Raw genomic sequence first — 15493 nt, 5'->3', positions numbered from 1 at the left:
ACTCCTGTGATGACACGAGTGGTTGAGGCAAGGACCCTTTTCAGGGACCCATTGGTATTTTCTCAAAGACCTGTAAAAAATGCAGTTCTATCCCCAGAGTTGGAAGTGGATCCATTTAACAGACCCTTGGAGTTAAAGGGCTTGGTCATGAGGATAGATGTCATCAGTAGATGTATCCAGGATTTGCAGTGTGGGCATGTCTCAGGCTTTTTCTCCATATCTTTGTACGTCAGTGGTTAGTATGCAGCTCTCTGTTGATCGTCTGTTTCCCACTGATGTCCCAGGGCCTTGAGTAGTATTGCACTGCCCATTGTTTGTCGTGTAGTCCTATTTGGGCCTTGTTTCTCCAAGGATAAAATGGTTGTCCAGTCAAGTCTTACTTGAGAACGAACATCTTTGTACCTGCTGGGGCTGAGATATGACCCTGACATCACACTAGTATTTATATCTAAGCATTTAACACGCTCCAGAGAACAATATTAGTATACATTTACAATTTAATATGCATATTAAAATTTAGTAACATGAAACAGTCTTCCGATCCTTTTAGTTCTGGGTGAGTTTACAACTCTTCAGTTCCAGTGGATTAATTCTAGAAAGTATTGGTGCCAGAAGGAATGCAGTAACGGTCTGTAACTGACTCCTTCACAGTTGTTGGGCAACTTTGACAACGTTGAGACGCTGAAGCTGAAACTCTGAGACACAGGTGGTCGGGTCTGGCAGCAGTGCAGCACGGCTCTGATCGCCGAAATGCCGAGAGCGGAACAGTGAGTTCGGCGGCGTTCTTCGTCCCCTGTCTCCCTGTCCTTGTTGCCTCTCCACCTTCCGACGGACAGACAAGGGACAGGGGACAGTGGGGGTCCGGCGGGGCTGAGGTAGGCGAGGCGCTTTGTGGTGTTCCTTCGTTCCCCTGGTGGTCCTCGCTTCTTGTTGCCTCTTTCCCCCGGAATCAGAGCCAGACATCGTGGTCCTGAGGAAGTGGACCGGTGACTAGGTGGGGCCTGGAGTGGCGGCGTTTGATGCTCCTTGGTGAACTTCAGAGCTGGAGCTGGTGAGTCCCGGAGTACTGGAATCCCAGAGACAGTTGGAGTTGAGTGGGTACTGATACAAGCATAGTTGAGCACAGCTTGTCCTTTTGAATATTGTACTTTGAACACTGGGTGTTGATTTCACTTGCCCACACACCACGCATTGTCCCATCCCCCCAAAGCCCACCTAATCCTTCCAAATCGCCTCGCAGATCAATAATATTGAACTACAGCAGTGCAATATTGCATGGTTTTACAACAGAGTACTCCTTGAGCGTGCTCGTGCCCCAGCGGCCTATGGTGATAGAAAATTAGAATACAGTGGGGGCGAGGCGGCGCTCAATATTGTGCTGAGGCAGTGGTGCTTGTATGTCTGCCTGTCCATTGTACTCTTTACTAGCCTCCTTATCTCTAAGTCCAAGTTGGTTTGATTTACTTGCACTATCATACTACTGATCTTAGTAGCCCACGGAAGGAGGAAATCATGACCTTAAAGAAACTTCGCTCTGGACATTTGTTGCCTGGACGTTCTTGTGTAACAACTAGATCTAATCCTCTTTGAATTAAAGGCATCTAGGCTTTCCATCTAAAAGGTCAGAATCAATCAATTATTCTCCTTTTGGAAGAAAGGTAAATCTTCCCAGGTTGAGTCAAAATGCGACACTTCTATTGGCCTGGCTGAGGGTATGGAGTTAAGTGAACCCTCGTCATAAAAGGCCTTAAAAGATGTTTGCCCAGTGGAGAAAAGTTGAGGGGGAAACGCAGAGGAGCTAGTACCCGGTTCTCTCCATCAGTAACTACGGAGTATATTCAGAGTTCTCAGAATACCCAGAGCCTGTTTGGAATGCAGCCTCCACTCCCCTACCCCTCCTCCCACCTGTTGTTTGCTAATTCTACCCCGCTGGAACAGCTTATGTCAGCACCTTAAGAACCTGGTGCTCAGATAAAGGTTGCAGATTAGTCGGTTATCGGCCTTCAAGACTTTACCCTGCCCAATTTGGACTTAAACTTCTGCAGTAGATACGGGCATTTGGTAAAGGACCACTCTTCGTCTTCTAGGGGGGCTTTGTCTGCGCTCCCTTCCACAGGACTACATTTGTTCAATAGTTCTGCCTCTCTACAAGACTCTGTTTATTCTCATCTATCCACACGCTCAGTCCACGATCCGAGTAGTGTATTGCCTAGTCAACCTCCAGATCAGGAGGTTAGACTCTCTGCCTCCTTGAATAGCTTGAAAAATCTACTCTCTTCAATTTTAAAATTGATGGAGAAATTTGTAGGTGGATCAGATTGTATTCTCGAATCTGTGACGGCTATCCTGAAGAAACTGACTAAAGATAATAAAAGCTGGCGTCTGCCCCTAGACCTTTTTGAAGCACGGACTGTGACATCATTATTAACAAAGAATCAGGCCTCTCTTAATAGGGGCTTCAGAGCTGAGGTGAGTACACAAACTTGTAAACTTCATAGTAGTAAGCCACGTGATAAAAGGTTTTTGCAGCATAGTCCAGTGGACTTTATCAGATTTATCTTTCATTCACCCCAAGTTATCAGTAAGCAAGAGGAAAAACGTAACCTTGCTGCCCAGGAGATGTTTCCAATCTTCAAAATTTCATCTAACCATAAGAAGAGCTTCTCGGATATGCAGCCTCCTTTAAAAAGAGTGGAAGGAAAACATAAGAAAAATAAGAAATGTAAGAGGAAGAACCTTAAAAGTGAGATAAACTTGAAAAAGCCGACTTGAACGTTTAATAAAAAAGGCAGAAGAAAAGCACATTTTCCTGAGATACGCGATTCCTCTCAAGTTTGTCTGGAGTCTTTAAATTTGATTGCTCAACCTTCTGTGGAGCCTTGCCCCACTCCAGGGTTACCTCTTCCAACTTTGCCACCCCCAAAGGAGCCTGCAGGGGTGTGGAATTTATTAAAATATCTACTTGTCCAGGGGACAGGTTGCTTCTCAAATCTACTTGTCCTGTAAAAAGATCTACTTGTCCCTTTGGTGCCATGTAGTGTGGCGACAAATTATGGCAGCAATTAATAGCCTCTCTGGTTATGCCAGGGCTACTACCATAGTAGGGCTTGAATACTTGGAGTTTCAATCGCTACTGTAGCAATTTCCTTATTTTGCCACCTTTCTGCAGATCTGCATACTGGGGCTGGAGGAAGCAGTAAGCAATAGTTTCAGGGCTGGAATGCCTTTGAGTCTGCAAACCTACTAACCTGCATGTTTTAAAGATTTTTACCAGCTTCTCTCTAATATTTTCCCATAATAAGAAAGGTTGGACATTTACTCCTGACAACGGCAGAATTAGAACTTCTTCCAGGGTTGGGAAGAAAGTGGCTGGAGGGAAAATGAACTTGCAAATGCTCAATAGATTTTCACATGAGCAAATCTACACATCGTATTTACCCATGCTAAAATACAGTTCACAAATATTTTATAGGGGTACGACATATACCATGGGTGCACTTTTGTGACTTTCTTTAAGAATTTGGGGCCACATGTAGGTAGGTTCAGATTTGTGACCTGCAAATTGCGAGTCGCAAATCCGAATGTAGGATGGTGTCCTTGACACCATCTGTGATTCGCAAGGGCTTCGCAAATGCCCACCTCATGAATAATCATGAGGTGGGTCGCAATTTGCGACCCCCTCGCGAATGGTGGCCTGCTGGAGACAGCAGACCACCATGTCTGTGACTGCTTTTCAATAAAGCAGTTTTTTTTGTTTGTTTTTGTAATGCAGCCCGTTTTCCTTAAAGGAAAACGAGATGCATAACAAAAACGAAAAATGAAACGTTTTCGTTTCATTTTTCCACTGCCTGCTCTGAAAAAATGTTTACAGTGACATTCACAATGGGGAAGGGGTCCCATGGGGATCCCTTCCCTTTTGCGAAAGTGTTAGCACCCATTTGAAATGGGTGCAAACTGCGATTGGTTTGCGCCCGCGTTCGCGGTCACAAAACAATCCTACATTGCACTGCGAGTTGCAATTAGGAAGGGAATACCCCTTACCAATTGCGAGTCGCAAACCCGTTTTGTGATTCGGTAACCAGGTTACTGAATCGCAAAACTGGGTTTGTGTATCGCAATGTGCTTTTTGCATGTCGCAAACAGCGAAAGTCGCTGTTTGCGACATGCAAAAAGCTACCTACATGTGGGTCTTGGTCCCTAATTAGGTCTGGTGTTAACAAAGACATTTTGTTTTTATTAAACTTCTATTTCTCTCTCTTTCGGCTGGCTTTACTGTGAGCGATCGCATTCTGCTCTTCCACAAGGAGCATATTGCCACACAAAGTAGTTTTGTTCAGTGTCAGGAACTACAGTGGCAATCAGTGACGTAACAAAACTGGAGGGTGCCCCTTTGCAAAGAACATGGAGGAGCCCCCTCTCCAGACTCACTCAGGGCAGGTGCTGTGCTGGAGGGGCCCCCTGGAGGGCGGCTGCGGGGCCTTTGTTATGCCGCTGGTGGCAACGTGTGCTTTAAGAGTTCAAAAACTTTTTGGGGGGGTTTTGCCAATGTTTTTTACAATGTTGAGGGCCTGGTAGCTCCCACAAGAATAAAGTGTTACAAAAGCCATGTCAAAACAAGACACGCATTGATGAAACTAAAAGACTTATAAAAATATGTCAGATCAGTTGGCTTTGTCAGTGTTTGTTTATTTTCATGCTTCCCATAATCGTGTTGAAAATGGTTACACTGATTTTCCATTAGAAATATTTTTGGGAAATACTAGCATGCATCAACACATTTTACTAAATGACACTTCATTTGCATATAATCAGAGAGCATTCTGGGAGCATTATACTTAGCCTCTTAGCCTAAACTTTTCAAACATGTGTGTGCATGTTTTTTTTTTTTTGTACTGGAACCAACGTCAGTAGTGAAGTGTGACCTTAAAACATTTATTTACAGCACTCACCCTAATAATGAAGGCTTTCAAATAATGAACCATATATACAAGTTCAAACAGCATTATCTTTTGGAAACACATTACCTCAACTGCAGAGAATTCCACTCTCTGTAAACAAGCAACCAAAGGGTTTGTGCTGCAGGGGGTTGGGCCTACTTGTCCCAAGGACAAAGTAAACATAAAAACTTGTTGCCCTTGACACCAAACAAGAGGTCCCGGGCGTCGGGCGATAGGAATTCCACATTCCTGGAGCCTGGATGGGACCCCAGGATTGAGCCCCCCCACTCTCTCTCTTGGGTGGTCTCCTGCTTTGAACTCAACAGCTCTAGTATTCTTGCCTTCGGTAGACCTTAATGACGCCCCATGGTTGGAGGGTTCCCCGTGGGGGGACATTATGGGACTTCCCTTACTTTAGATTTTTCACCACTTTTTGATGTTGATTTATTTTGTAATAGGTCTACCATGTTAAATTGCTTTTCAGATTCTAGTCCACTGAAGTCAATTGAAAGTGAAGACATCGCTTTGGTTTCGTTATTAGACTCTGATGGAGGTTGTAAATCAACAATTACATTTCGCTGTAAGCGTGTGATGAATTTGGTCCTCCAAAATGCAATGTTGGGGTATTGATGTGGTTCCTTTTCTAGGTTCTAGCCATACTTGGGTGGGTGGAAAGAGGGGTGGGGAAACGTTTTCAGATAGGCTCACAGACTGCTATCCATTCTGAGTCCTGATTATCATGAGTTTAGGCCCAGGATGGATATACAAGCCCTTAAAATCTCTTTAGCTGGGAATGATAGGCAGGTGTTTGTGCTGGAGATACAGGCTATCCCTGAGCAAAGTGTTTCTCATTTGGATGGGTGAAGTTGGCTCCCGGGCGACCTTGAGCCAGGCGCAGGGGTCCAGACCGCAATTCATCTACTTAAACTAGCGCAGTCCTAAACATTATTTCTTGAAATATAGCCGGGGTAAAATATGCGAAGGAAAAGTTATTGGCCGCTAGTTCCCTAAAACGTGATTTGATTTGTCTGCAGGAGACATGGTCTGATAGAGATCTGTTGTGGGATGATTTTTATGTTATCTGTTGCAAAGCTACCCCCTCTAGGAGGGAGCATGCCAAGGGAGGTGTGGCCTGTCTGTTGTCAACTAGCCATAAGTGGAATTTGGAATGTTTTAAATACCCCAGTAACCATTTTATGGTTTTATCTCTCCAGTTACAAAATAGCACAGGTTTTACCTCTCTGCTATTGGTAAACGCATACATCCTCCCTGATTTGTACTACGATGCTTTGCTACAAAAGGTCTTTGCGTATATAAAAAATGCTATAGCTAGTGAGTCTCCTTTTTATAGTCTTGGTAGGTGACCTAAACTGTAGATATCTAACCATGCCACTTTGCAAGTTTACGAGGTTGAGAGAGAGAGACAGCTTTGCAAATCCCTGCTTGCCCCCTCCCTTCATCGATTAGAACAAATAAAAGAGGGCAACTCTTGCTTAATCTCCTTATGGAAAACAACTGTATTATTGCAAATGGAAGATCTCTATGTGACTCCCCTGCCTCCTTTACTCATGTTGCTTCAGGGGGAAAGACAATTTTAGGTTATGTGATATAGGGGAATTGTGCTGACTCCTTGTTAGTTGACTTAAAGGTTACAAACACTTTGGTTAGTGATCATAACCCTATTTTATTTACATTAGATTAGAATCTGTTAATGACAGGGGCTCAGGAGTTGGACGGGTAATCCCAGTCTTTGAAAAAAAGACAGGAAGGACCCAGTGGGACCCTAGAAGGATGTTAGGTGTTAGGGAGTCGCTGGACAATACAATTGTAGTCTTGGATACCTGGAAGGGGAACGAACTGCAAAACTTTACGAAATGTATGAATCAGTTGTTAATCAACTCTCCCCCGAGTGCCCCTAAAAATAGTCAGGATTATTTTACGTCCTCTACTCGCTATAGGGAAATAAACAGTTTGGTTTGGGTACAGTATTTAGACTACTCATCTGTAAGAAACGCCAGGGTGGCTCTAAAAAAGGAGAAGAAAGCATCTGAAGTTACGCATCACAAGAAATGCTTGTAATAAGCTTTGGATTCTTCTAAGGGATGCAGCAGTAAAGGGTCAAGCTGGATGTTTTTGGGCCCTGGTTGGGGAAGGGTGTGGAACTAGAATTCGGTCTTCTCCCATTGTCTTATCTGCAGCCCGGTGGTTTGAATTTATCGCCTTTCTGCATGCTTCAAATGGAGTGGAATTTTCTCAGCCCATTGAAAGTAAGGAGCTGCATCCCATCTCCTTTCTTACAGTGAAAGCAATAGAACAAGCTATTTGCTCTATGAGTTTCTCTGCTGTAATGAGCCCTGTAATGTGCCCATTTCCGTAGTAAAACAAGATATTGGTCCTTGGAGTAAGGTCTTATTTGTGGTTTTTCAAAGGTGTTTCCTCTCTCAAAGTATCCCTCCCTCATGAACCGGTAGCATCATCATACCTCTATTTTAAGGGCGACCGCAATTGCCCCTCTAATTATCGGCAGATTGCCCTTCTAGATCCAGTAGGATTTTTTTTCGCTAAATGCGTGCTGTCTAGACTTACTGATTGGGCAGAGGAGAATAAGATTTTTCCCCTGGAGCAAACAGGGTTCAGGCACAATCATGGTACAAAAGATAATATTGCAATGTTACAAGTCATTGCAGAAAAATATGTGAGACTAAGAGGTGTAGCGGTTTATGTCGCTTTTATCGAGTTCTCAACTTTTATCGACTTCTCGATAAAGTACATAGTGGTCTTTTATGTGGAAAACTGGCCACTCTGGATATTCCTTCCACCCTTCTTGAGCTATTGATTGCTCTCCACTCTTCTACCTGGTGTAGAATCCTCTTGGGAGGGAGGGGGATAGAGGCTTATCTGAGATGCCTACTTTGAGTGGATTAAAGCAGGGATGCCTTTTGGCTCCCTTGCTGTTTTACTTATACATCTCGGATCTGCCCTCCTTTCTATCTCAGAATCAGCGTTTTCCCACTCAAATAGGCGGACCCAGTTTGTTGTTTGTTTTATGCCGTTGATATTATTATTTTTGATCTAACTCCTAAAGGCCTTACAGAACCGTTTTCAATCTCTGTTACAGTTCTCCGAGTCCCACTTCCTAAAGATTAATGTTTCGAAGAGCAAGATTTTACACTTCCATGGTAATAAAGTTACATTTTCTAATTTCCATTGGGCATTAGGTAACCAAAAACCGGAAATTATGAACTCCTACACCTTTTTAGGGAAAATTGTGTGTGGGAATCTTAGTGAAGCAGCCCATATTACTTCTAATAAATCTAAAGCTCAAGCAAGAGGTTTGGCGGCGTTGTATATGGCCACGGGAAGAAGGCACTTTGCCCATCTTTTAGCGGTCTACGGAGTTAAGATCCCCGCTTCTCTCCTTTATGGTTTGGAATTCATATATTCCTCCTGATGGGGGGTTCTGAATCTTTTGGAAAGTAAGATCCTCAGAAAGCTGTTATCTGTAAATACAGCTGTGTCGGTGGCTGCCCTAAGGCTGGATTTGGGCCTAAGAAGTGTGTTTGCCCAGGGACTAGCTCGGGTCGTACGTTTGGTTGTTTCCCTTATTAAGGCTGAGCATAATACCCTGAGGGCCTTACTGGAAAAATAAATCTTTGCGGAAAATAATGCCTTTAGGTATACCTTCTCTAAGAACCTTACGTATGCCCTAGAAATGCTTGAGGTAGAGTTCAGTCAGCTCTGGGCCTCGCAATTGAAAAGCAGCTTAAAATAGGCAACATAGGGGGTCATTCTAAGTCCGGCGGGCGGCGGAGGCCGCCCGCCAGACTTCCCCCACCAAAATACTGCTCCGCGGTCGAAAGACCGCTCAGGGTATTTTGGGATTTGCCCTGGGCTGGCGGGCGACCGCCAAAAGGCCGCCCGCCAGCCCAGGGCAAATCAACCTTCCCACGAGGACGCCGGCTCAGAATTGAGCCGGCGTAGTGGGAAGGTGCGACGGGTGCAGTGGCACCCGTCGCGTATTTCAGTGTCTGCAAAGCAGACACTGAAATACAAAGTGGGGCCCTCTTACGGGGGCCCCTGCAGTGCCCATGCCATTGGCATGGGCACTGCAGGGGCCCCCAGGGGCCCCGCGGCACCCCCTACCGCCATCCTGTTCCTGGCGGGAGACCCGCCAGGAACAGGATGGCGGTAGGGGGTGTCAGAATCCCCATGGGATTCTGTAGGGCAGCGGAAATCCGGCGGGAGACCGCCGGTTTTCCTAGTCTGACAGTGGCCGAACCGCCGCGGTCAGAATGCCCTGCGGGGCACCGCCGGTCTGTGGGCGGTGCTCCCGCCGACCCTGGCCCCGGCGGTCTGAGACCGCCGGGATCAGAATGACCCCCATAGTCTTTAAGTTATCAATCGTAAAGAAGACCGCTCTTCAATTTACCAAAATCCTTAGTAGCAAAAAAAGCACAATCTTATGTAATATGGAACTTACCCCATGGGGTGAGGTGTTTTTGGTTCCTTCTGTGTTTGGGATTTCTACCTTTAAATGTGTTGTTGTCAAAATGGTAAGGCTCAACTAAAGAGTGCAATTTTTGTTCTGTCGAAACTTAAATCATGTTCTATTTGTCTGTCCTTCCCTCGCCCCCTGTTGACGTAAATGGCTAAGACCCATCTGTCTTCAGCTCTCTCTGATGTCGGTACCTGAGTTTTTCCAAGCCTTGTACGTCCCCCCAAATGAACTGTTTTGTCATAGAGGTTTTAACTTTTTTAAAATGTTTTTTACATTTATTTTAAAGATATGCATAATGGCACTTTATGTGTGGATGGAAAAAGATATGGGAGCAAGCTGTTACTATCTGAGGTTCAAAGTAGCCTCAATTGTTTGAGATTAATTGACCAAACTGCACTGCACTTTTAGTATATTTGTATACCTCGGGCAGTTGTTCAATGTTACGTGTATATTTTAGATACCTTTTAATTATATGCGTCTTGGATAGTTGTGTATTATGGGATGGTATATGTATTTTATTTTGCTTGCCTTTTTTGGATGGATCTTGCTTTAATGGATTGTAGTATATTGCACCTTATGGTATAGAGGGGTTGTTGGGGGAGTTTTCTGGCTCATATGATTTTCTAGGGACCCTTTTGTTCATGTATATAAGTTTTATCTTTGTTTTATTATATGGACCTCGTTTAAAGTTCCTAAATATAAATAAATACAGTTGAATTGATTGAATACAGTAACGTAGGTGCCAGATCTAAGATTTGTTTTTCCTTTCTCTCTGTTCTTGTTTAGCTATGCCTGTAGGAGGCTGGCCTGGTTTGTAGTGGATACCACAGGTACTTACACCTTATACCAGGTCCAGTTATCCCATATTAGTAAAATGTAGTCAGTGCCTAGAAGCCAGGCTGTCTTGGCATAGCTGTAGCTGAGCAGCCAAGGCTGAACTAGGAGACATGCAAAGATCTTGCGATACCACTATAGACACAAATTACTCCCACAGATGAAAGAAAATACTCAGTGTTACAAAAATAAAGGCACTTTATTTTGGTGACACAAATGCCAAAAATACCTTAGAGACTACACACCCTTAGGAGCTAAGTAATATACACAGTATATACACTAGAATCCAAAATCAGGTGCGTAAACAGTTAGAAAACAGTGCAAATACTGAAAATCACAATAGGTTGCAATGGGCCTAGGGGGAACATAAACCATATACTAAAATAGTGGAATGCAAAAGTTGGTTTCCCACCTAGGTAAATGTACTGTGTAGAGGGGTGCTGGGAGTATAAGAAAACACTAAAGGTAAGTAATAGAGCCCACCCCGCAGCCCAAGAAAACAGGAGTAAGTCACAGTAGGTTTCCAGAAACACACAAGAAGTCGTGATAGAAGATTATGCAAGAAACAGAAGAGACTGCAAGGCACCAACAATTGATTTCTGGACCTGAAGACCTGTGGAAAAAGGTGACCAAGTCCAAGAAGGACTGAAGAGTCCAGGGAGAACAGGTGCCCCTGCTAACCCGGATGAAGGTGCAAATGAAGAAGTACTGGTGAGAAGACAGTCAGTTATGCACCCAAGAAGACATATGCGGGTTCCTGGTTGGTGTAGAAGATGTCCCACGCCGGATGGATGATTTCAGTCTGGTTTGCGTCGCTGGATTCTGCCAACAAGCCTTGGCACACGCAAAGCTCAAGGTTAGTGGAAAATGACGCTGCCCGAGATCAGGGGGGACCTGGTGGCTTCTACCCAGGAGGGGAGACAGGGGGCTCTCAGCAACTCAGAGAGCCCTCAGAAGACCAGGCAGCGTGCACAGGAGTCCCACAGCAAAGGGACAAAGAAGGTGAAAATGGAGGCCCACGCAGCACAACACAAAGGGATCCGACACTGTCGGAGAACCACTCAGGAAGCTGTGCGGCTCAGGATGGCGTGCTGGGGGCCTAAGCTGTGCTGTGCACAAAGAACTTCTTGGAAGGACGCATACAAGCCTTGGCAACTGCAAGTCACGTGGTGAACAGGTGTACTGTCTTGAGTGGGGAGGCAAGCTCTTACCTCCACCAAAGGTGGACAGCTGGACCTTGTGACTGTCGGGGTCACTTTAGTCTACCACCCGTGTTGTTGAATCCACGCTCGTCATCTGGAGAGGGGACCCACACCACCAGTTGTTGTTGCAGAGAGATGCCTGCTGAAGTAGGGAAGCAACTCTACTGCTTGGCAGACAGTGAAAATCGCGACGGGTGCTACTGCACCCGTCGCACCCCTCCATTCGGAGCCGGCTTCCTCTTTGCAGGGGCTTTCCCGCTGGGCCGGCGGGCAATCTTCTGGAGATCGCCTGCCGGCCCAGCGGGAAAGTTAAAATGACCCCCGCGGTCATTTGACTGCGGTGCTGTCTTTGGGCGGTTTCCGCCCGGCGGGCGGTGCCCGCCTCCCCCCGGGGTCGGAATGACCCCCTGTGTCTTTTCATCTTACTCGCACATGTCCCTTCTCCACCCTGCTTTTTTACCTTTCCCACTGTTTTCCTATCTTTATTTTTCTCCTTCTTTATCCCTTTTATGCCTTTATCCCTCTCAGTCTGACTGCAAGTCTGATGAAGTCATGGTCCCAAAAGACGAGTGCAGTTGCCTTCCACCGGCACAAGCTTAGCACTGGTGCTACCTGCAGCAACAAGTAAATGGAAAAAAGCACAAATGTCCTAATTCCAATGTATGTGGAGCACTCCAGTTCCCAAATTTTTATTTTGTCTGATGAACTGAAAATCCTTGTACCTTTCTCCAAGTAATTACCAGTGATTGAGAATAATTCAGACATTGAGTCATCATCTTTTTGTTTTTCTTATTTGACTGGAATACGCAGACCGGGGTCCCTTCATCACTCTTCCATAGGAGTCAAGGTGCACCTCACTGATGAGCCCTAAATAAATAAAAACTGGTCTGGAGTGGCTTGTGCTCCTATCTAGAGGGCACCTGGCCTCGCAGTATGGACTGGACCGTTCCTATTGGAGCAGGATCAAGACTGATTTGCTTATGGCCGGTCCCTGTTGTTAAGAATTGGTTTGTGAGTGTAACGCAATGGAATGGAATGCAGCCCGAGTAATTATTATGGCTGAAATTCATTCAAGCCTTTCACCCATCAACTTTTCCCCCAGCATCTTTCTTAAGGACCACTCCCACCCCTCTGTTGAACCCTATTGCACCAAGTGGAAACATGTTTGATCAAAAAAAATTGGTTTTCCACACAGGGTTAGACTATCATCAGGAGCACACTCTTGATGACAAAGTAAAATGATTTCAAGCTGAGTCATAAAATAAAAATGGAAACATGCTTTGTATGCCATAAGTAAACCATGCTTTCACATGTGTACAGTTCGCAGTTTTCTGTCTAATCATATATATTACTTTGCAATTCATGTGTAGTGTGCATGAGGTAATGTTCGGGCGCCTAGGCACATTATTCACACACAATGATAATGTAACCCGATTGCCCTATGCCACTACACGCTTTCTATAGAACTATTGGGTGTATTTTTACTCTGCATTGTGATTTCTTTTTTCGAAATATTATTTTACATAAATGGTGCCTTCCTGCATAGGTTGTAAAAGCACTTAATCGATTAGTGCACTTCCTGACCCCTACAGCACTGTTTATGACAAATACGTTTAATCTAAGTAAGGCATTCAGCGACGTGTGAATAATCATGCCGTTAAATGTCATGAATGTAAAAAAAGTTACCACTTTTGCAAATGGGGTTCACAGTTTCATTGCATTGCCCTGTTCACTCTTCTGACACTCGCCTAAATATGCCCACCTTTCCTATTTCAGTTAAAAATGTTATGTTTTAGATATATGCATGACTTTACACACACAATCACATATAAGGTATAGACATAGACTTGGGGAGTTTTACCTTATCTATGCATGCTTACATTATGATATTTTCCAGAAACGCTGTTGGACCTGGCCCTTTCTGCAGGGTTATCCCAAGACTTTTTGACTTCACCCTCTTGTTTTATGAACTCATTCTTGTTGGCTTTTAGGACTCTGCCTACTTTACCTATGCTAACAAGTGCTAAAGTGTTTGTGCTCTCTCCTTTAAACATGATGAAATGGACTTGCACCCAATTAGCACATTTCATTTACTGGTTTAGTTCCTGGTCAGTGGTACTAAATGTACCCAGGGCCATTAAATTAAATACCAGTAGTGGGCCTGCACCACTGATTGCGCCATTGACTTGAGTAGCACTTTAAATATGTCTCAGGGCTGCCATTGCAGCCTGCCTGCAGTTTCAAACTGCCATTTCCACTTGACAAGGTAACCCCCTTGCCAAGCTTTAAATCCCCCTTTTAGAGCATATATGTCACTCCTAAAGTAGGCCGTATGTAGCCCATAGGGCAGGGTGCACTGTGATTGAAAAGTCGGACTTGCAGTTTACATTTTATATGTCCTGGTAGTGGAAAAACTCCTACATTTGTTTTTCACTATTGTGAGGCCTACCTCTCCAATAAGACAACGTTAGGTTGCTTTATTACATTTACTAAGTGCTAACTTTCAATTGGGAGAAAGTAGGAATGTCCAGTTTGGTGTCTGAGAAATTGTAATTTGAAATCCTCTTTAGTGATTAAGTCATATTTTTTGAATGTTTATATGGGCATTTCTTAAATGACATAATAATGAGGCAAGCAACCTCACAAACCCCCCCCCCCCTCCCCCCCCCCCCCCCCCCACAAGCCACACTCATACTTTGAGACTTTAAGGGGACGGAACTAGAAGAGCAGGGCTATCCTGGATGCCACGCACGCTGTTCAAAGTAGTTGGGGGGACTGTATTAAGTGATGTCCTCCCAGTCTCAAGCCTGGGAGAAGTGTCCCTCTAAGGTAAGCTAGGAATGGCTCGCAGTTGTCCCATGGACGGACTGTGTTGGCATCAGATCCCTGTATATGTATAGCTGTTCTTAGCAATAAATTGTGTCTCATAGCCAGGCATCTGTTCTAGGTGTGGGTTCGCTGTCCCAGTGCATGGCGACCCATGTTTTGCCTAACAGCAAGAGCATATCTGTGAGGGGTCGGGTGTCTGGGGGGCATATCTTTAATGTAACATATAAGGCCAATTAAGTGGGTCTGTGGAAGTGGCAAACTTGTTATATGATGCAAAAAGGAGTATCCCTCGAGTAATAATTTGATACCCACGGGCATTCCCCGGTGAGGTGTAGGAATGAGGCCTGGGGGGAGGAGCAGCGCAAGCAGCGCACCTCTTCCACTAATCCCATGCACATCAACTATATCAGGATGTGGCACACCCGGTGTAAGAATTTGTAATGGATGAGCCTCAACCTATAGTTAGGGAATAGTGTCGCGGTCTGAGCGCAGCAATTCGTCTACCTTGCATCAGTGAGTGGGAGCTCAATGTTGAGAATCGAGGCGGCTCGAGACGCTGGGGTGCACACTGGCACCATATCTTGCATCACTGTGTATAAGCAGGTGATTAACTTGCTAGGTGAGTTGTTTGCCAGCATATGTTCAAGTGCATGTAATGTAGATGGGCACTGGAAATGTATGACGCATTGTGTGCCAGGCAGTGTGTAGCTGGTGACAGAACAGAATGTCAGTCGTGGTGGGGGAGGAGGGATCTGCTGTCTCAGGGAAGGTATGAATTGTCCATCAGGGTAGATGTCAGCACATGTAATAAGCTTGCGTCTGTGTGCGCTTGGGCTGGCATTGTCGTCTTGCAGCTCCGGTATTTGAGCATTTCCCATGAGGGGGATTGAGGGGGCTTCAATACAGGGTAGCTTGGCATGATGGTGCATGCCATCCCAAGCCCATGTGACACACTAAACTGTGTTGATTTCTGTGCTTGGGGATTGAAAGGGTTGATATAGCACAGAAGAGTATGACATAAGACTGTGTCTAAATTGGTTTGGGGGTCTCAGATATATAGCATGACATCATCTGCATACTTGGTTATTAAGATCTGTCGAGCCATAAAGCCGAGCCCCTGGTGGGCATGGTGCTATCGTAACCTGGTAGTTAGTTGCTTCAGTGCGAATGCAAAAAGAGCCAGAGATAATACA

At 45.0% G+C, this 15493-nt stretch overlaps 1 protein-coding gene across 3 annotated transcripts in view; it reads left to right on the top strand.

The window, feature by feature from the left end:
• AGPAT4 (1-acylglycerol-3-phosphate O-acyltransferase 4) overlaps positions 1–15493 on the top strand; it is a 332031-nt gene that overhangs the window by 88228 nt on the left and 228310 nt on the right. The window lies entirely within an intron of this gene.

The sequence above is a fragment of the Pleurodeles waltl genome, chromosome 5, assembly GCF_031143425.1.
Source record: "Pleurodeles waltl isolate 20211129_DDA chromosome 5, aPleWal1.hap1.20221129, whole genome shotgun sequence".
Taxonomy (NCBI): domain Eukaryota; kingdom Metazoa; phylum Chordata; class Amphibia; order Caudata; family Salamandridae; genus Pleurodeles; species Pleurodeles waltl.
This window is presented reverse-complemented; position numbering and strand designations above follow the sequence as displayed.